Consider the following 23,276-nt stretch of genomic DNA (forward strand, 5'->3'; position numbering starts at 1 on the left):
TTTTGTTGACTTTTAGGCTCTGTAGTAGATGTTGCTTTGCAACAATACTGATCTTGGTGCAACACTTGATTTACTTTGAATTTACACTGAAGTCAATTTGCTTCAATTGTACAAAATCTGCAATATTTCTAAAACAAAACTCACATGCAAGACACTAACAGATGACTAGTGCAGCTCTCACATTCCTTGAGTACTCAAGTACATCTTAAATGATCATCCACCTTGTACTTTCGTCCTGTGTAAGGGTAAAAGTTTCATCATTTAGTATATTCCCAATATTAAAAACTGAGCATTTCATAGATCTTTAATAAAAGCATCAGTGCCCATAAATTACATGTTTGATTCCTTCAGTAGTTGCCGCTTGGATCACAAAATATTAACAGTTTAGAAAACAGAATATTCATGCACTTTGACACTGAAGTGCAATAAAGAGAATAACCTTAACTTCAAATATACTCGAAGTCTGTGTTTCTTTTCTAATTCAACAGCGACTGTTGGTTTGACTCTGGGAGCAGCTGAATTCCCATAACTCCAGAAAGGTAGGAATCTGAAGTCATTTCTGCTTTCTTAAATGTATTTGACTTATGCATTAAGATGTACGCATTCCACTAAAATTGACCCTTCTGGTTTTTAATATTCCCAAACCACAAGAATTTAAAATAAAATTAAGTTGTTCTAAACCCTGCTTGAGACTAAATTATTTTTGGCATTTGTGTACTGAAAAGCTATTTCAGGAACATAGGAACTGACAAGCCAGATCAAGGCAATGGTCCATCTAGATAGCATATTAAGTGTGCTTATCAACTCTCACAGTTTTCCGCTGAAATTTCTGGTTCAAAAACTTCCTGTTTATTTTTAAACATGTAGACAACAATCAAACCAGTCCAGTAATTCCAAGGAGCAATTTGCCATATGCGCTTCAACATCTTTCCTATGGATCTTAAAAATGCTAAAAGTGTGGTGCCTAAATGGTATATTTAATATACCTTTACTAAATTGTGCTGTTGCATGCAGTCAGAAAAAATATTCTGCCAATGGTGGACCAAATTCTCTCTCAGCAATATTCAACAGAAGCCAATGGAGTTACACCAAGGATAAAAGTGGCCAGCTATGCTTCATATTCATTTCTTCTTTTCATTCATCTGTATTACAGAGGAATAAAATAGATAAACACTCACTACTTTTGCCACTCCCAAAGCAAGTCAGCTAAAATTACTTTAAAACAGTTCATTTACTAGTCAGACACAGTACTGTAGGTGGAAATGTACAGTTAAATCTTTTTTTATATAGCAAATTATTTTTTAGAAAATCTGATTTACAGGAAATTATCTTATTCTTAGAGGGTGCTTGCATATGTAATTAAGTTCCATTAAAGCTGATGAGATTTAAGCAGTGTTTAAAGTTAAGCACATGTTAAATACTCCCCCGAATTAGTCCTATGACTGTCACACTGTATATATCATATCAGTAAGCAACCTAGGTGTTTCTCTAATAATACTCTTTAAGGACTTCCAGACTGACTCACATGGGACAGTACCTTTATAAATACTGTATTCCTGTAGGAAAAAAAAATCTAAACTAAAGTATTAATAGATTAAAAGGTTTTTTTCTTGAGCAGTTTTGCATTTTCAGGATAAATTTTATGGAAAAAATTTCTGACAGTAATTTTAATGTGCCATTAGTTTCTAGTGTCTCAAAAATGTTTCTAATCTTTAATCTCTTGCAGGAGCTTCACTTGATCCTATGCATGTATTGCACATCAGATCCAAGAAGGCATAGCAGTTGGTCTTTTGTTTAAACCACTTACAAAAAGCTCAATACTTAAGGGTTCCCAACTGTTGGAAGTATAACTGCTTAGAGCACTGTAAGGTAGGCTATGATTTAAAACATATTCAATTATATTTTACATAAACAAATCATTCCCTGCTTACAGTAATATGTCAGTAAGTCTGTTACCCAATTTCCAGAAAATTTTGTGGTTTAGCCATCAAATGAAAATCCTCATGAAAGCAAAGAAATGCTTAACCCTAAGTAAGAGCTGCCACTGGCATAAAAAAATAGCAAGAAATAACACACAAAGAGGAGTTTGCATTGGTGCATTTGCTGTTTAATTCATTTTCATTTAAAAAAAAAAATAAAAAAAAAATAAAATAATTAACCTAGTCCAGTTCTGAGTGAATAAAAGGAATACATAGTAGATATCTAACCATTCAGTATTTCTATCACAAGTTATTTCACTGACATCATGCTCTTTCCTGAAATCACTAGTGAAATGGAAGATCTGCAATAGCTACAGGTAGTGAACTGCTGCCGCTGTAAGTACATTGTCAAGGCATAACTGTATAGTTTTGGATATGTGTTATACAAGCCCAACTATTTTCTATTAACATTACCAATCTATTTTAAAAATATGATATGCACTGAACGTGAAACAAAAAGAAGAGCTCAACTAATGTTAGAGCTAATGTTAGTTTCACACATAGCTGTGAAATCAAAAAAAGGCATCTTTGCTATGTAGAATCTTCTCAAACTTCACAGAAACAGTTGTAAGTGAACCCAAAGGTCCAAAGGGTCTAATAATAATAATAATCTCCCAATCTGTTTTGGAAGATAAGCCCATTTTCTCTTCACATACTGGGAGGAAATGGATGTACTTCTGTTCTCCTGCTGAAGACAGAGAACTACACAAGGAACTCAAATGAGATCAGGCTTTACCTTGAGCAACTTTGCAAGTTACAGAGCAACTGCATAAGTTATTCATTCAGTGGTCATTTCAAGTACCAAATATCCCTTCTAGGATTTGTCATCCCCAAGTAGAGGGTAAAATTAGTTTGGTGGAGGTGGGTCTGATTCACACCATTTACTTTACAAGTTGTTATGAGAAGCAACCTTCATGCTAATTGTTGAAATGTAAAAGTATGGAACCCAAAAAAGCTATCACAACTACATCCTACAGAAAATACAACTCCAGGAGACTGCTGTTGAGAGTAGTAAGTCTAAATTAGCCAACTAAAACAAGAGATAATCCTAATCAAAACAAAACCATCACAAATCATGAAAACAGAAGACATTTGTTTAGGAACATTCCAGGCCTGTGTGTGTGTGCCTGTATGTACATACGTGTGTATGTGTATACAAATATGAAGGGAGGTCTCTGACAAGTTACATTACATTCTGCAAAGGGTCTTAGGTTATTTTTAATTGAATTCCTCTATTTGTACATGAAGAGTATTAAAAAAAATCCCCGAGGACTGCACTGTTTGATACTGGATGATTTTGTTCAATACCACGTCATTTTAATTTACATTGAAGGAGAACTTGTTAGAAGTAGGCTGTAGTTGCTTGAGCTCTAAATGTCAAGTAGGGTCGGGGAGGGGGATGATGTTTAGTTAATGTAAAATTCAGTCTCCTAAGTAGAATTAAAGAGCATAATATGTCAGAAAGACTATTTAAGTAACATGGAGAGTCCTTCTCAGGTCACAGCCTATTAAGGAAAAAAAAAATTAAAAAAACACACCAGACCACAAATCCATTCAATTACCAATTATACTTCTGTACGAGACTGAAAACTCTTATGTTTTGACCTGAATTGCACCTCCATAGCGTAAGCAAATAGAAAACAAAAAGAGAATAAATTATTTGGAAGAACAAAAAGGAAAATGTGTTTTGCAATTAAAGACTTGTACAGTTTGGTTTTTAAAGTGAGATACTGGACTGCAGTCTCTGAAAGAAAATAACTTGTCATTTACTGTATAGAAGTGACAAACCTGAAAACCCTACTGAATAAGAAATTTTTGTGGGTTATTCCAGCACAGCCTTTTTCTTACTTTTCTCTTAATTAGAACAAAAAAATATTGCAGAAAGTTTAAATATCAACAACAATAATAATAATAAAGCCTCATTACAGAACCACTTTCAGCCCTAGGATCTCAAAATGCTTTAGAAAGGCAGATATTTCTATCCAGTCTATAGCACGGCTAAGAATAAAACTTCTCCCAAGTCTTCTTGAAGTGCTGCTTCTTTCCTCTCCTTCTCATATTTCTTCCCAGGTGCTGAAGAAAAAGGAATATGACTGGAATATTCAGTCAAAATCAAAAAGAAAAGTAAATTCAGGAATCTGCAATCCCATGGACTGCAGTTCTTCATGAACTGCTCAAGTGTGGATCCCTTCCACAGGGTGTAGTCCTTCAGGAACAGACTGCTCCAGCCTGGGCTTCCCACTGGGTCACAATTCCTGCCAGCAGCCTGCTCCAACGCTGGATTATCATGGCGTTGCAGCCTCCTTTTGGCATCCATCTGCTCCAGCGTGGGTCCTCCACAGGCTGCAGGTGGATCTCTGCTCCACAGTGGACCTCCATGGGCTGCAGGGTTACAGCTGGCCTCACCATGGGCTGCACCACAGGCTGCAGGGGAATCTCTGTTCCAATTCCTGGAGCACATCCTGCCCCTCCTACTTCACTGACCTGGGTGTCTCCAGAGTCGTTTCTCACATATTGTCACTCTTCTCCTCTGGCTGTTGTTGTGCAGCAGTTTTCTTTACCCGTTTCTTAACTATGTTGTCACAGAGGCACCAACACCACCACTTGCTTATCCTTGGCCAGCAACATGTCCATCTTGGAACCTGGTGGCATTGGCTCTGTCAAACATAGGTAGAGCTTCTAGTAGCTTCTCACAGAAGCCACCCCTGCAGCACCCCTGCTACCTAAACTTCACCACACAAACCCAACACATCTGTTAAGATTCGCAGTCTGTTAAGGAAACATACTAAAACCAATGCACCCAACTTCAACAAAAATTCCCAATAAAGACTTTCCACTAAAAGTATGGCATGGAATATTTTAGTTTAGCTGAAACTTTGCAAACTCTGCAGTGCTCAATTTGGCATCACATTTTTTGCACAGCTCTTCTACTAGCAGAGTGCGGAATTCATATTCTCTTTCAAAGCTCAAGACATACAATTTCTTTTTTGATGGTTTTCTAGAAAATGCAGCCTTACAGCTCTGGTAATAAGGAATGCCTGCCAGCAAAATCCCTGCAATGGTCATCACCAACATACTTTAAGATAGTCCAACTACTTTGGTAATTCTCTCATCAATTTCAGTAAGTGTTCACTTTAGAACATAATGTATTTTGTAATTATGCAGTCAGAAATATGGGCACAGTGTTTTGTGCAGGGAACTGAAAAGCTGTTCTTCACCAATTCTCAGTTTTGTCATTGCGCAAGATGCTTCTGATTTTCTTGTATTTCTTGATGTTTACACATATCAATTTTGAACCTTCCATACATTTTAATTTTTTTTAAAATATTGAGTTTTTTTAAAAAATCTGTTAAGTTTAGTTTCGATATATATCTCTGAAAGGTGGGGTTTTTTTCCCCTCATAGGTCATCAAGCTTCAGCTGAAAATTTTACCTAAAATTATAGGATTCCTCAGCTCTATAAAGCATTTTCTTCTGCATGTTTGGATAGTTGATTGGACCCCAACTTCCTCCCAGCCCCTGCCCCCTGAAACTCTGATGAGGTTGGAAAAATAATGAAAAATCAAGAACATTGTAAAGAAGGAAATAATTTTCTTTACCCAGAAGTCAGAAGAATTCCTCCAAGGTATAGTCTTAAGAATGCAAAGTATAGGAGGTACTATTCACCATATATTAAAAAGAAAATATAGTTTTATTTAAACTGCTTACAGCATTTATCATTAAACCTAGACAATGAGTATTTGGTAGCATTCTTCCTGTACAGCCAGCATGTTTGAAGAAAAAAAAAATAAAGAGAAGAAGAAAAACACACACCAAAACACCTTTGTTACTATCCTGTTATCCAAAATATCTGCATTTGCAATCCCAGGGTGGTAAATAAATTGACCACCTCAAACCTCCTTTTAAAATCATATATACTGCCAAAACTTAGGGCTCAAACATTTCATAACTTTGGCTTTTTTCTAATTTTTATTCCTGCTCAGGAGTTCGCAGGATTATGAAATTGCAGGTTTTATGTGAAAAAAACAAAATATTCATAAGCAAATGAAACTAGCAAAGCTCAATCCATATATGCAACTAAAATCTCATACTGGCATCCTGGTTAATTACTGTCTGGCTTCCTGATGTCCAGAAGTCTTATTCATGAACAGTACTAGCTCATTCACAACCACACGCATGAAATCAAATTTTCTCACAGCCAATGATTTCTTTTTCTGTCTTCTGCTACTCAGTAAGACTCTTATGAAGTTTTACTCTAACTTTCATCTAACAGGTCAGATTGCACAATTTCTGTTCTATCTACACCTAGGCTGCTGCACAGCAACATTTTATGTCTTCTGTCTAGAAAAATACAAGACTCCCAGACAGACTTTCAGGTGTCCTATGTGGAGTATGTTGTCCACCTTGGGTCCATAATAAAATCACCTAAATTATCGTGCAATTTAAGCATATTTACTCTCATTTGAGTAAATAATTTATTTTCCTTTCTAAGCTCCCTTAGACTCTGTTTTCCTGTATACAATATGGAGCCAGAAGTGACTGGCTTCCTGGTACTATCTATCAAATTTCCACACTGAAAACACTATTTCCATAAACTCAGCCTCTTTATTTCCACAAACCCAGCCTCTTTATTTCCACCAGTTCCCTTATTCAGACCTGCTTTCAGAAGCATGAAGTTTAAAAATCAAACAAAAAATAAGCAAACAAAACCATCCAAGCAAACAAAAAATCTCTTCTAGTTATAGATTAACTATGAGCAAATTGGAAAGTAGTGTGAGAAGATTAGGCTCTTTACAGTTTCGTGCTCTGACTGAGACTTTCTGTGTTAATGTAAGCAATATTTTTCTCCACTATGTGGCCAAAATTTCCAAATCAAAGTCAAGATATGAAGATAATTTATTATTTTTAATGCAGTTATTATTATGATGGGAGACACATAAAAATCAATGTTTTCAGAAAAATAAATTGAAACTTTTACTTATATCCAAATGAATACCAAACCAAACATATTCTGATGCTCACAGCCATTATCTTCTTTTTCTTTCACTTTTCTTTTAGCTCTCTCTGCCTTTCCAGTGTAGAAACCTGCTTTCTGAAATGTGTAGATTGGCTTTACCACATTGCTCAATTGCATATTTATTAGGGCCCATTGCCCTTACCTTTATGCAAATTTCTGCCTCCATTGCGTCACTGAAAAAAGGTTCTAGAAAAAAGAAAACATTTTTATCTCACATAATTTTATTTTATAGACCAACCTCTCAACCAGTCATTGCTCTGTGTAAAGGGTAATGCAGAAGCAAGATCTGAAGCTGTCTTTGCTACCAAAGACTATGCCCTTGTATTCTCAGTATATTTGGTTCTTTCAGCAGCCATCCTTAGCATAACATTTTGCTTTCTATCATCTGCCTGAACCTATTTTTATTACTTCTTGATTGCTTCCACTAGTTTAGCAAATTTTATATTATGGCATTTTTGCATAATCATATTTCAGCAACGCCACTAAGTTTAATATTCTGTAAATACTGCCATAAATATGAAGCTTCAGTAAATCCCAGTGAATCTTTTCAATTTTTGATTAGAATAAAGTCTAATTTAAACTTTTCTTCTATAGAGAACCTCAGGGTTTGAGCTTATTTTTTGTACCATTCTGTGTTCTTGAAGTCAGTGGCATACACTGCAAAGTTGTATTATACCAGTACTTCACATTATATTCAGGTTGAGGTGTAACCACAATTTTAGATAGTAATACTATATTCAGCATGGATTTTATCCTCCTAACAGTACAAACTGAGAAATGTGTTTGTCTTCAGCACTATAACTGCACTACACTCAGGACTTGACAGATTTTTCACACAATAACTCCCAAACCTTTTTTTTTTTTTTTTTGGCCAGAATTCTGTAACATTTCCTTTTTGTACATACAGTATTTTTTCATTTTATTTTTTGATTAATTATCATAGGCTTGTCAGTAGACATCTGCATTTGCGACCAACACAGCCATCTAAACCTTTCTGCATTGTTTCTGCTTCTGTTTCAGGTTTAAGAAAGAGGTTATTTTTTTGCCTTTTTTTTTTTCTTTTTCTTCCTTAAGGTTACTATAGAATAATAGATTATCTTACTAATATAGAATGAAAAGGTCTACATTATGTTCTTGCATTTTTGGGGAGAAGAAAAGAGACAGTGGGAAGCAACAGATATTTCCATATTCTGGAAAGAAGAGAGTCCAATGTTATCATTTATGGCATCAGAAATAGAGTTTCTGGGAAGAATGAGGGTGAGTTATGTTTACCATCTATCAGTCTCCTGTAACAAATAGTCCACAGAGTAGCTGTCAGGCCAAATTTTTCCAAATCTACATTGGAAGCCCTTCACATCATAGCACCTTTCGCTAACTATAATTATTTCAAGTCTTAAGCACTTAGGAAAGTATCTATTTATTATATACCTCATATTTTTCTTAACTTATTATGAAATATCAGGAAAGCAATTTATATCAACCGGCACTGATTTGACCTTATTAGTTAAGGCATAGTATTTCAAGAATACACTTTGTTTTTTTCAGCCCACTCAAAGTCTGCCAAGAAAGTGTTTTCTTTTGCATCATAGTCAGAGAAAAAAAGTATCCACTATTACCTGGGTAAAAGTGTGGATATTGTCCTTTCTTCCAGAGCAAGTCCTAGGATGGAAGCCCCAGTCATATCTTCATTCATACAAGAGGTTCAAATATTTCCAGAAGGCTGAGCCAGCCTTTATATAAGATCAGCTTCAGATCTAGTATGGGTTAAAAGATAACCTAGACATAGAAGAAACAACAAAGAAAAACTGATGCTGCAACAAAGAACATGTAATTTGCAAGCCATCTAATCTAATAATCACATTTATTAGAGTTAGGCAATTTAAGAGCACATACAGGCACAAATGAAGAAGAAGCAGGTGATGTGACAGACAAAATTTCAAGATCTGAAAGATAATGGTCAACACTGTGTGGTGGACTTGCCAGAGCCCCTGACAGATAAAGGAAACAGTGGTCAGAGATCCATACAAGGTTATCAAAGAGGTTTGAAGAAAGCAGAGCAGAAAATTGAAGAAAGATCATACAGACAAAACACCATCTAAAAAAACCACCACCACCAACAACAAAAACAACAACAACAACATACCCACACAATATAAAAGAGAAAAACCCCAACACACATACAAAAAAAAAAACCAACACCTGAAGGTCCTAAGAAATAATACAAGATCTAGACTCCTCTGTAGCAATTAATAAGACCTGACCAACCTTGTTTAGCTATAGCTTTGCTATTTATCACTAGTAGGTGCTAAGTAAAGTTAGTGCATCCTATAGCCCTGATAATAAAGCAGTACAAGGATTGTCATGGTGCATTTGTGCTTCAGTATCTCACAGTAAGAGAGAATAGCAATTTGTTTTCATTGTGAGGATTCCTTTTCTCATCTGCTTCAGCCTGCATCTAGAGAGTGGGCCAAAAGTGTACCTTAACTAGCAAGACTAATTGGTGAATTAGATGTTCCTTCAATCAGTAACCCAGGCTAGTGACTGGTGGCAATCAAAATGAGTTGTAACACTGACTATGTCTTCCCTATTCCAGATTACAAGAACCTGCCATTCACTGGACCCTAAATATGTAGGCTATTACATTTGCAAACATTCTAGCACTTGCAAAGAGAACAGAGTGATTTGCTACTCATAAGCATAAAGCAGGATCACAACACTGAACAAGCATAGGTCCTCTTTTCTGCTCGCTATTTTAAGTTCAACGTCTTTTACTCCCTGAAAAGGTGAGTGGTATCTTCCATGAAGGGTGATTCTTGGATGAGTTATTCATTTTTTCATTTACTCTTTCGTGGTGGAATTGCAATGACTTTATTTTATATATAAAAATGATGGCTCAAAAATATAACAATGCAAAATAGTGTGTTTTAAGTTATCTTTATAGTAGTTCTGATGTCAGCACTTGTCCATAAATATGCTAAGGACCTGATCTGGTTCCTATTGGACTGTCCACTGAAGCTGTATTAAACCCATACAAATCCTGCTACAAACTATGTTTATACCTCACAATTAGATTAGGTTATGAGGAAAAAAAATATAAACACTTGTCCAGGAAGAGAGTGTGTTTCTTGATACAGAGAGAATATATTGTGCTTTGCAAAGATATTTACTGCAAATAGCAATAGTCCTGCATGAACTATATGGAAATGGATTTTATTTCAGTACATCACATTACAGATCCTGAGCCCAACCTTGTCATTATAATTTGTCATACAATTATATGTGGGTCCTATCTCCCTAAAGATTCTATCTTTCTTTTACTGCCTTTGGCTGTCATCTGAAAGAAAGTTCTCAATCATAATGCAAAAGAGTTTCCAAACCGAGAAGCTAATGACCATAGCGATAACTGTTATTTATGCATTCTACTCCCCAAAACCTCTGAAGCATCAGTGACATCTGCAAATTCAGAAAGGCATATGCCTAAGCATGTGCTAACAGTAGCTTACTGGCAGCAGCATAATGATAGATTTTGGACCTTTTTAGCTTAGGGATCAGTCTTTTCCAGACTTCTCAAGTGGATTTTTTTGGCTGGCTTTCCAATAGTTTGCTTCAAAATTAATTTGGTGATCATGTACTTGTTTCTAAAACAAGAATCTAAGTTGCAGAACAACATGGCAACTTTATTCACTGTCTCCACAGAAAACTTAAAGGTGGTGTAAATGGAGGAACTGACAGACAGTCTCGTCCTAGGATGTTTTTAAATAATTAGGGCAGGACTGTAGTGAAACTAAACAGGATGTGAAAATTTGGATTGTTCTGATTGCTCCATTTTCTGACATCTCCCTTTCAGCATGATATTCTAAGAGACAAAAACTTCCCTATATGATGTGAGATCTTTTGTGTTGAATGTATAATTTATCTATGCATTTCCTATTTCAGTATCTATTGTTTTGAAGAAGTCTCTTGTTCAAATAATAAAAAAAAAAAAAAAACCTGTCTCAAATTATCTGCTGTATTTCACAGTTAACCCTCAAAGTACTCTGCCATTCATATTCCACACAGCAAATTGATGACTGCTGCTCATTTGTGATTCCAGCCAAATCGCTATGCTCTGCTCAGACTGAGACTAGCTCGAGACCCTAATTTGGTGACAGCTGATGGAAACGTTATTGTATAAAATGAATAGCCAAAAAATATTCTATCAGCTAACAGCACACAGCCTTCTGCAATCTTACTTGAATATAGGTGGTGATAACACATTTCCTTGTAACCCATATGTACTTCACAATATGCTGAGTTTGTACTTATTGCAACCATTATAGATTCTTGCATTTCTTTAAATTAGCTTCATATAAATTCTTGCAGTATCAGTGTCAAAGTTAAGTAGTCAAATGAAGGTGTAAGTTCTTTAGTTAACTGGTTCACATGAGCTGTTATAAACTAGCAGATTGTTTTTTCAGACTAAATAATGATACTTTAGGAAACTAGAACATGTATACACCAGAGCCAGTAAGTTAGAACACTTCCTAACAAATGTAACAAAACTGTGTATATCATAGCAGCCACACAATCATACTTTCCATAAACCGATCAGTCTCCTGATTAGAATTTATGTTTTTTACCTCCACTATTTATTGGAATTCTCTTCCACGCTTCACTGCCTTACAATACAGATCCCTTTGTTCCTACGGTATTTTTATTTATTTTATTTTTAAAAAAAAATTTATTTTTTTAAGTTAAACACTTCCTATCATTCTTTGTTGTTAAAAAATGGAGTATTTACAAAGAACATTCACAGGCTCTCATACCCTGCTCTATAGTCTAAAGAAAACTATTTTAATCTCATACTATAGAGTAGGTATTTTCTATTGATTCTGATATCCTTCTATGCCATTTTCCAAATCCTTTTAGAAAACACATGATCAGATCTGTGATGCAGTGATGCTTGTTACACGTATCTAGCATGGGGTGCCATATAGAACAAACTGGTTTTATATGTCCAAACCTGCACTGGTACCTTAAGCTGACTACTTTACAGAGAGAAATTTGGGTATTTTACAAAAGTTGATCAGTGAGATCAATGGTATATATCAATGGGTACTGTCTGATTGTGTTGTCAGGTCTGGCCACAAGGTAACAGGAATAAGGGGAGACTAGTGTCACTGTTACATTGTGTGTTAAGCTTCAGAAAGTTTAGAAAATTTGGGGTATTCTGCCTCCTTCATTAAACTGAGTTTCAAATTATAACCTTTCCCATCATACTGTTGTATGTGGGTTCAAAGGGTAAACCAGGTCACAGAAATGACCCAGGCAGAAAGAAACCAAAATGAAACAGTCCTCTGCTCCCACCACTGATTACTCAACCCTGGTGGTTACAGGCAGATTATAGGTTACAGGTTACAGGTTACAGGTTACAGGTTATAGGGGATAGCAACAAGCAGCTACGAGCTGCAGAGCTGGTTGTAAAGGAATATAAGAAGAGACAAAGACATTACAACTAGATTTTGTTAATCCTCAATGCCTTTTTTTAATTGCTGCAGATATGTCACTGGTGATTTTCAGCTAGATTGTTAACAATTGTCCATGGGCAAAGGGAGGAGTTGTTTTCTGAGTTTTTTTTAAACAAGGCAAGTTTTGAAAAAGGAACACTGAACTTGAAGGTAAGTGCGTGCAAAGCTGAAAGACATTTCTCATCCTTTAATTTAATAAGGTTGATTTGTGAGGGAAATGCTTAATGCTTAAGCAGGTACATGGCAATCTGTGAAGCTGCAGGTGAGTACTTGTGAGACTAAACATTAGATATTGTCCTACCATGTATTTTTCAGGACGAAAGGAAATTTACTGCAAAAGCAGTCTTTAAATCCTAAGAGGTAGAGTACTTGAAATACATTGGCTTTAGGCAAGTCCTTTCATGTACATTTAAATTATCTATGGACTCAAGTAGAGTCTCCAGAGGGGGTTGGCAGGTTTTGCAGCCAATGTTCAAGTCCTGCTTTAACATTGTGAACAAGAACTAGAACAGGCCTGAATGTAGAGTTTTCAATGGTGTGTAACAAACTGTCATTATTCCCTACAGAGGGAAGATAGACATCTGCCATATCTTGACTCCCTATCCATAGCTGGAAGAGCAATTCAGAGCAGGAAGCTAACCTAGGTGCCTTTTTCACTCCACTGCCTTCACTAGCTTCCTGGTTTAGGCATCTGTGACTATCCCAGAGAAAATCTCACCCATGCCTCACAGAAGAGTCATTTGAGAATTTTCCCTGTGTTCAAGTTCAACTTTGTGCTGAGATTATTAATTAAAATTTTACACGACATCAGTTGCAGGGCTAATCCTGGAGGAATTTCATTAATATTTCCCCTTTAACAAAATCCATTATCATCTCTGCTTTAGCTGGTTCCTCACTTCCTTATAATTCTTGTAACAGTCTCTGTCTTCAGTAGCTTAACTACTAATTGCCTGTGTAATACTGTACTAGATTTGCTTCCTTAAACTTACTCAAAGACAACAGGTTAACCAGGCATATTGCATTTTTGGGGAAGTATGTGTTTCATTGTAGCCTTTTTTCTAAGTGAGATAATTCTTTATCTTCCATTATCCTCAAGTACTTTCGGTTGTTCTTTTCTCCAAGAAACTTCACAAAGCCTTGCAGGTTATTGAGCTCAAACCAATGGTTTTGTAGTGGTGTTACATTTTTGTGCTTTCTGTTCATTAAAATGTCATTGCAATAATATCTTGACATCTAGGCTCAGTGTAATACAGCATAGGAAGGCACAGAGTAGATTATCCACCTTTTTAAAAACATAAATTGCATTTACACCAATAACTAGGGTCAATCTTGAAGTTAACCTGTGCTCTCTTTGTACCAGTCAGAGTCAATGACTCAGATTTGTCAGGTTAACAGTCAGAAATACTGAGCAGGAAGCATCCTGTAGGTATAGTCTATTCACCTATGCAGATCAGTTTAACCTTGGTAATTCCCTATGCCTTCATTCAATGCTAGATTACTACCCTTGAATTTATAAAAGTGTGATCCATGTTTTACAATAACATATAAGTGCAGGAATTGTATATGTTACTTTAAGAGAAAATATTAAGTGGAGGAGAGCTATGTTTTGCGACAGATTGCAGCATAAGAACACTAGAAAATGAAGATATTTGCTGGTAGCATGGCAGTGTAACAGTGAACCATGTTTCCTACTCCCCCATAGTTTGGCAACCCATAAAACCTGAAATCCTTAGCTCCATCCTGGTTGTCATCCAGACTGCCCTGCCAACCCCCACAGTCCTGTCACACTTGCAGGAATAGTAACATTCACATCCTTCTCTCACCCAAAACCTGCTCCTTTCATTACCCAGCTTCGCAGGCTACAGTGAGGCAGTCAGCACCATTCCCACCACACGGAAAAACCTTAAACCTCTTTCTCACATGCACTTCACTACTGCATGAAGTACAAAGCAGCCTGAAAAGACCCTGCATCATAGAAAGTCTTCACTTTGCATATGGATAATATGACATAGATAAAACAAGAGTGATAGGTAGGACTCAGATGAAGACTGAGGCTCAGGTAGCCTGGAGGGGACTATGTCAATGCAGACAGACCTGTGGTGGTAGCTTGATCAGGAACAGGTGATACAGCTGTGAATGTATGCTACTGCTATGCTATGGCTTTACAAAGAGCCTGCCAGTGCACTAGGAATATTTTTATGGAATAAGGACTTTTTAACAGTGTGGCTCTGTAGTGAAAGGAAATGGGGAAAAAGTGTTTAAATATGCCAAAATAATGTAACAAAAAATAGAAATAGCATAAATAGCCTGATAGGGACAAAATAAGATACAGATGGGAACGTAAACTGGCATTTCTTATCAGTTGAATGCTCGACTTTGCAACCTTAACAGTGCAGGTTTTGGATGTGTAATTTCCTTGTTTTGTTTTAAGAATACTACAGCCACAGAAAACACATCACACGGAAGACTCATCAGCAGAGTCAAAAGTTGGGTTATCATTTTTGCATATTAATATAGACTGCCTTCTTTTTTGTCAAAGTGTTTTATTATGTTTGAAAGCTGAAAATATCTCAAGCAAATGAATTCACTAACAGAGAGGAATGGCTGTAAAGGAGCTTTTTCTGACTATTTGAAAGCAGCATTTACATAGAGATTAACTTGAGACATTCCATGGGACACAAATCTGTTTAACTGGTTTTTCTTGACTGTAATCTGTCCAAGATGTTTGTTTCAGCACTTGAAAGATTACAGACCAGAAATCCAGTTTGTAATCATCTTGCTGAACCGTGCAGCGGTCCTCTATTAATTTCCTATTGATAGACTCTTTGCTCATTGGCTGAAAGTGCAGCCCTCTCTGTGAAGTTATAATACGAACAAAAAGAATAATCTCTATAAAGCTATGGCTGATATGAATGGCTGCCTAGATGCTGTGCAAACCTTCATGCTGGTAACTGCCACCAGCTGACTCGGAAACTGTCAAAAACTTCTAATCTTCTTCATTTTTGCCTTATTTTTGCTTGATGGTGAAATCTTGACAAGGCATTGCTGTGGCTTTGTTTCAGTTTAGTTTATACACTGATCTAGCTATAGCACAGCTTTGGCAGCTACTAGTACTTCACTCCCTTGTATACTTGTACACTTGTATCCTGAGTGACTTTACAGTCTTCATAATGTTCAGATCTTATCAGCCACAGAATTTCATCTTCTCAGATAACTGAAACTTTCCATTCTTTCCTATTCTTTACCAGCAAATGCTTCTTTTTATCATTATTTTCAAGTCTTCATCTTTAGACCATTTATACTGAGGTCAGTGAATTTGTCATTTTTCCTTCTACAGAGATGCTCCTGTGCATCCTAAAGACACTTCCAAACAGTTCTCAGAGGACACAACACACTAAACCCCAGCTAGAAAAATTTCTTTGCAAGATTATTATTCCATGAAACAACTTACATAACATTCAATCCAATTATTATTGACTTCTCTTACCTCATTTGCATTAAGAGTAAAATATTAAAGTGGTGCATAAAGAGACAAATAGGTGTTGGTGTATAAGAATCATGCATTCTAAAAATTAATTGTTAATCTGTCAATAAAATCAATAAACGTTTGTGGGGTTTCCTGTCTATGGAAAAGATAAATATTTTATTGTAACTATAAAGAAGACAGTTGCAAATTTTCCTTGTCACTGCAAAGCCAGTGTATGGTATATTAACCATTCAGCCTATAAGCATTTGTCTATGTATTGGCACTAACTGACAGCAGCAAACATCATACTTGTGTCAAGAAAAGAAATAATTTGCTGTTGAATGCATGATGAGGCCAGTCAAAGGGATCTTAAGTTATAACCACTTTCTTAGCATGCCTCTTAATTAGTCAGCTCTTAAAACTTTATTACTGAACTATTCATGACAGAAATAATAGCCTAACTGGAAAGTATTCACTGAAGATGCTTTTTAACATACTGTAAAATGTTTGTACAGCTACAGAATCCTGTGTAATTGACCTCAGGTCTTACTGATTTTTTTTGAGAAAATACAGCTCAGGTAAAACAGATTTTTTCAGGCTTCTTTTGAGTCACAACACTGAAGAAAAATGTATTCAAGAGGCATGTTTGAAGTAGTATGCAGGAGCCAAATCCTGTTAACAAATAATGAAAAGTTTGTTTAAATCCCATAAACCTCTCTCGGTTTCTTTTAATGTTTATCAACTGTTTACTGAAATAACAGTGTTTCTGTTTGAAAATAATGCAACAGTAAAAAATTCTTCTTTAAGGAAAAATATAAAAGGTAATGCTTTTTCCTAATAAGGTTTGTACTTAGTTATGGCATTGCACTGCTGATGTTGGAGGTTTAAAGCTGAGTAACAATAAGATTTTATTAATGTTTAGTGACAGTGTGCCTAGCAGAAAGGAAGGAATTGATGGATAGTCATGCTTTTTTACATCACTTGTTCTCTGACTCCATTATCTCACTGGAGGACAGAATAAGGCTGTCTTTTAGGCACATGTAATAAGCCCAAATTTACAGACACCAAAAGTGATGCTACAGTAATTTCATTCTGAACACTCAGTCCTCATTCCTGATATCACATGGTTTTAAAGCATGGAAGTAATTGGTTTTGTTGTGGGTTTTTTTTTTTTTTAAGTCAGATTAGTTCCCTGATTCCCTATTCACCTAACATGAACAAAGACTTGTGCTGATCCAGCACAAAGAGGAGGAGGTGCTGCAGGGAGGGAAGGGTTAAAAAAAAAAAGTCAACAAGCACTGAGACATAACACTTTGTACCATGAAACTACAGCTTAAATCAGGAGCAGTTTAATTTCTCTAGAGTAGGGAATGAAGAGCAGCTGTAATTACTGCCTGTAAGTGCACACACTCATTCCTCTGCCTCGGAGAGGCTGAGCTGCTGCTGCTGGTCGTTTAAGACAATTCACAGTTCCCTTGCCAGTGTAAACAGTTATATCCAATAATGCCTCTCACTTCCCCCTCTTCAAGAGGACTTTCTTTTTTAACCTACATCTTCTCAGTGATCTGGTTTAGATCAGGGCTTTGCAAAGGCAGAGACAAAACCGAATAGGCTGCAAACTGCAGAGTGGGCACAGACAAGATTCTTGTTAAACTGTAGCCCACAGGCTTATGTAGCTACAGGCAGTAGTTAAGGATGACAGATGCTGGACCAAGTGTCCTCAGTGTCCCCAACTGAAAAAGGCTGCATGACAACCTTATGTACCTCTTCAGCATTTTTTCTTTATTCACTTGTAGTAAGAAGATGTTTCCTATTTTGATATAAATATTTCTGTTTTCAGAATTAAGCAGATTTAATGTCCTCACTCATTGAACAGTAGCTGGCTTATAGATTTAGAAGAGGATTTTGAATGACAGACCTGGTTCTGCTCTGAGTGGAGAGGGCATATATTCTGGGCAGCCATGAATGTATCTCAAGGCCACACACCTTATCAAGTAGGTTTGGTCATAGGCGTCTTGTAACCTCTTTCAGTGCACTCCTCACAAACAAGTTTAACTCATGGTCTCATCTCTCTTCTAGCTGGTTTAATTTTTTCTGTCCAAGTGTCAACAACGCTGATCAAAACATAGAGAAAATGTGACCCTAAACTGCAAGACTACATGTATTTTACTTACTGTCACTTCTGAAGCCTGTACCAAAAATCTGTGTGCTATGGACAAAGTGGAAATTTCTACTCCTATCATTGTTAGCTAAAGCATATGATAGTTTTTAGGTCTGAACAAATACTTTCCATGCTCTAGGACTAGAATGAGCCAGATTTGCTCAATTTGAATTTGAAAGGCTAATTCATTAGCACATTACGCCTACATCAAAACATTCATCCTTGGAGGTGTTTGAAAAGTCATCTGTCATTTTTCTAGAATTTTTAGTTCCATATCGTCTTTACCCATATTATAGGAGAGTTTTCTTTCATGCCAACAATGGTAGCTGTGTTTGGCTTTATTTGCATGAACCCAGTATATCTTTCTCTCCATATCTATGTCTTTTCTTAATTCTTACGCAGACAGATTGGACTGTTTCTTCAGCTGATAATGTCACTGATGCCAGCATAATTACACTACCTTGGTACTGTTGTGCAAGTCTCTTTGATAATCTGGTCAACAGAGGAAAGACATCAGGATAATTCACTCAAAATCGAAAAGGCATGGCTGCAGGAGGGCACAGAGGCAGCTCCCCACCCACTGCTGGTACTTCAGTCTACTCAAAAAATTCTGTGTTCTCTCAGGCAAGCAGTTACATGCTTAGCTCTCAGTTACATTCTTCTTTCTTTTTTCTTCCCTTTACACACTCAGACTCCTAAGGGAATGATAAATGTTCCTGAGAATAGTTCTGTTCCCATTTAGCCAATTAAATTTTATAGTGAATGTGCCATGCACAGACCTACACACACTCACTCAACAGTAAATCAGTAGCAGTTCTAAAGCATTTTTCAGTACGGATAGCTGGGGCATACTCACATTCCTTATGAATAGGATTTTCTATATCCTTTTTCCTTTTTTTTTTTCAGCTTGGTTTACTTTAGCATCATTATAAGCTGCAGCAGGCTTTACGAGCCTGAAGGACAGGTGAGCAAGCAGAAAGTAGATGAAAGACACTTTTTGAACAAGTCATTTCTGGCAGCATGGCAGAGGGTGATCTGAGAGGATAGTCAGAGGCAGTGAAGATAAGAGCTGCATGCCATCCTAGGACAGGTTCTAGAACAATCTTGTGCAGCGGCTGTGCAGAAGGCAGATAACCAGCAGGAAAAACTAGAAATACTCCAGACACCCTCGAGATGTCAACTACAGGAACGGAATCCCTAACACTCTATGATTCTGTAAAAGAAAGCTTCGGTTATGTTCAAAGTTATCTTGGAGTCTGAAATCAGCAACAAGAGGTTTTATTTAATAAAATAATAGTGAGACAGACACTGGGATTTGAAAAGACAAATTATGTCTCTGTGTCAACAGAAAGGTAGATTATTTTGGTAACTTCATTTCACAAGAACAGAAGGGTAAGAGATTGGGGGCCTATTTGTGTTAATGTGTTAGAAATGAGCTCTGAATATATTAAGTTTAATAACCAAAACCCAAAATACCTTGCCACACATTCACCATAATTGTAATTTATTTAGCTACTAAAAGTATTTGTTGATCCTTCCTCTCCCTCTCACTTGCCCTTATGTCCACAGATGACAAAAATCTTTTCTTTCCAATTCTTTCTTGTGAGAAAATGTAATTGCTATTGAAGATGCTACCACCAGTAGCGTTTTTCTTTAATCATAGAGAGACATTTAGCTGAACCTTTACCAATTGAATTTCAGAGTGTTTACATAAAACTTGATGTGGATACAATTCTTTCTGTGTTGTGAAGACAATAGTTTTTATTCTGCAAGAAGCAGCACATTTCCATATTTATCATTGTAAGCATAGAATTGCCTAAAGGCAGCACATCTTTAATTAATTTTTACTGCAGTATGAAAAGAATCCTAAATCATTAATCATTTGCCTTTCATTATATACTGAAAGAAAATTTTCCTATTGTGTTCTCTACATACACACATATACAATCTTCTTGCACTTGACTTTTCAACAACCTGATTACAAATTGAATCCCTTTCAACTTCTTGTTCTAAGCTCATCTACCCATCAGACAGTAGTCCTCCAGTAAGCTTGGGGTAGTTAGTTTTGCCAGTGGCTGGCCAGGAATCTCTCCCAGAGCCTGTACCAGTTTCAACAGACACAGGTGCTGGATTGAATTTAGCATCCAATGTATATTTTCTAGCTGATGGTTTTTAGCTTTCATTCACCTTTCATAATTGGCTGACAATTGTTTCCTCAGCCCAAACATTCTTCTGTTTTCTATTATTTTCCATTACAAGGAGTGAAAAAATAGCTTTCCATCAGAGAAGGCAGTCATTTTTCTTCCACATAAGTATTTTTCCCTACATAAATGTCATCATGTATGTTCCACTTAGTAATCTCCAGTAAAGCAGCTTAAATGAATGTACCTGACCATTCCATCTGGTACCTAAACAAAGCCTGGAAAATTAATTTATTATACATTCCAAACATTGTATGAATATAAAGTAATCTTTCCAATAACTCTCTGCCACTGGCAGTCATTACTGGCCCCATCAGAAAGATGAAATAATGAAGAAAGATAATGAATTATGCCTCTAAATTACTTCTATGACTCAAGATTCTGGAGACTTTTTTAGGGAACTGGTGTACCTTACAGCATTAGGCAAGTAACTATTTGGTGGCCAAATTAAAATCTAGCTCATAAAGAATTCAAGGTCATATGCAGACAGAACTAGATTCATATGCTAAAATTTCAAAGTGACCAAAACTATAGCATGCACCTGTCTATGTTCCTTAAAAAAAACACCAACCTCTGTATTAATCTGAAAGACTAACTTTAATTTTATTTTTATTTTATCTTTAAAGTTACCAGTGTATCAAGTTTATCTGAATATCCTAAAATTCTGCTGTTCTTGATAAGCATGAGAACTTTACCATACCTAAGCATGATCAGAATCAAAAAGCAGGCATCTCTTTGCCCAGATTGTACAAGTGATGTCCCATTGAGGGAAGCAAGTTTATGTCAAGCCTTTGTGTTGCATTTTTTGTGCTCAGTGAAGACTTAGAGGCAATCCAGCTGTGGAGGCTGGCTCACTCAGTGAGCCACCTGATCCACAACTCCTACGAGACAATACAGAGAAATTCAGTTTCACATCAAAGCCAGCTGAATATGTTGTTCTGAGATTTTTGACAAGTGAAAATAAATCTCCTTAACGCTGAAATATAAATAGTCTTCATTTGTATGTTGTAAGTTCATAGCTGTATTTTAACGTTTCCTAATCACAGTCTTTCTGAATTCAGCATTTTCCTTATATTTCAACTAAATTCAGGGTACAAAATAGTGCCAACAAAATTTAATATTACACTGGATTGGATAAGAATTTTTATCTTCAGGTATATTAGCACTTTTGCTATAAAACGATCTTCCAAATCACAAAGGGAGATTTTGAGAACCATCTTTTGAGTATGCTTACAAGCTTGTCCAGCACACACATGTTACTCTCAAAGTTAACATTTTAGGGCCAAATATCAGAAAAATAATTTTAGTGATGGCATAAATTGAGACTACATAACTTTCTGCTAGCATACAGACTAAAGCTAACAGGTAGCTGTTAGCTTTTCTTTCTCTTCACTGTTAATATTTGCTGTGTGTCATATAAATAGATTCAGGCAAGTAGTTTCTGAAAGTTATTGCCAAGTTGAAATGCTACTCTTCTTACTTTCTTAAAAAGACTGTTAATGGATATTGCAATAAAAAGATGAGCAAAGATAAGAATTCTCTGCAAGGGGTTTATGTTTATTATACAGAATTTGTAAGTCACTCAGCACTAAATACATGACATCACATTAGCTTCTACCTCTATATAAATTTCTGTGAAGGCTGCTCTCTAAAAAGTGATATGCCTTCCATGGAGGAAGCTCTTCAAAAGGGGATCTATATGATCTTGGCACCCGAAATGGATTAGGAATACGTTTAAAGCAGATTATTCTTTCCCCATACAGTGGGGTTTTATGATGGATTTTCCTCAAACAAGCATGCTTCTGGTTTTGTTTGAAAGTTGAAAAATATATTTTTAAAATAATATTTTGTTCTTTCTCCATTATGGTAGTATCCTTTTATATATTCATATATATTAACAGATAATATATCTTGTATTCAGAATACAGTTTTTACATATTCAGACTATATACAGTTCAACAAAATAACTGTAAAATATTTTTTTTTAAAAAAAAAGCCACTTCATAACAAGAAATAATTCCCTGTATATTAATAGAATTAGGAAAAAGTCATCTCCATTTTGTAGTTAGGGACAGGTCATTGTTTAACTGAGATCAAATTAAGAATAACCACATCACACGGCACCTTGGATCGTATCAGCTCTATGTCATTTAACATAATCCTTTATGTACAAACTCCAGATCTTAAAACCTGTACAACACTTAATTAAGTAAAGCATACAAAATCCTGAAGATGAAAGTTTCTGGAGCTATCTGAAATTACAGAACACAGCTTTGAAGTGTAATAGAACAAATAAAAGATCATAAACAGGAAAAAAAATCCACTCAAATTGTGTCATAGAATGGGTCAGCTCAGCAGGAAGTACCGTTTGTCTGTGAGACAGTTTAAGAGCTGCTTGCATTACTTATGTTCAAGAACCGATGATTTAAAAGATTTCTCTGTGCCTTAGATTTCCATAGCACTTCTTACAAAATTTCCTTACCACTAAAGAAAAGTATTTTAAAAATTTTAAATATATTTTCTTGATGGAGGTTTAAGAATAATTCATTTGGGTCTATTGCAGCAAGTGTAGCAACTGGCATGGCAGTAGTGTGGGTGTTATTCTCAGCTCTGATATTTTGCCAGTTCTTTTGACTTTTACCCAATAAAAGATTAAATCATTTAATGAACTCCTGAAATCCTTAATGTGGCATGCAGTTACACTTCTTTTTATTTAGCAACATTCAAATTTTGAAATAAATTTGGTTTAAAGCATGCACAAGTCATAAAAATAGTTTAATTCTTTCTCTCTGCTATTGTTTTAGGTTTTTTTCAGAAAAAAAAAAATGCCTTTCTTTAGAGGAATGCTTGAAGCTCTTACATAATTTATTATTTACATTATAATAGCACGTAGGTATAAAAGACAAGAATGAACTTTCCCTTTTCCAGACAGAAAACGGAATATGC

This window comes from Nesoenas mayeri (assembly GCF_963082525.1).
Source record: "Nesoenas mayeri genome assembly, chromosome: 4".
NCBI lineage: Eukaryota > Metazoa > Chordata > Aves > Columbiformes > Columbidae > Nesoenas > Nesoenas mayeri.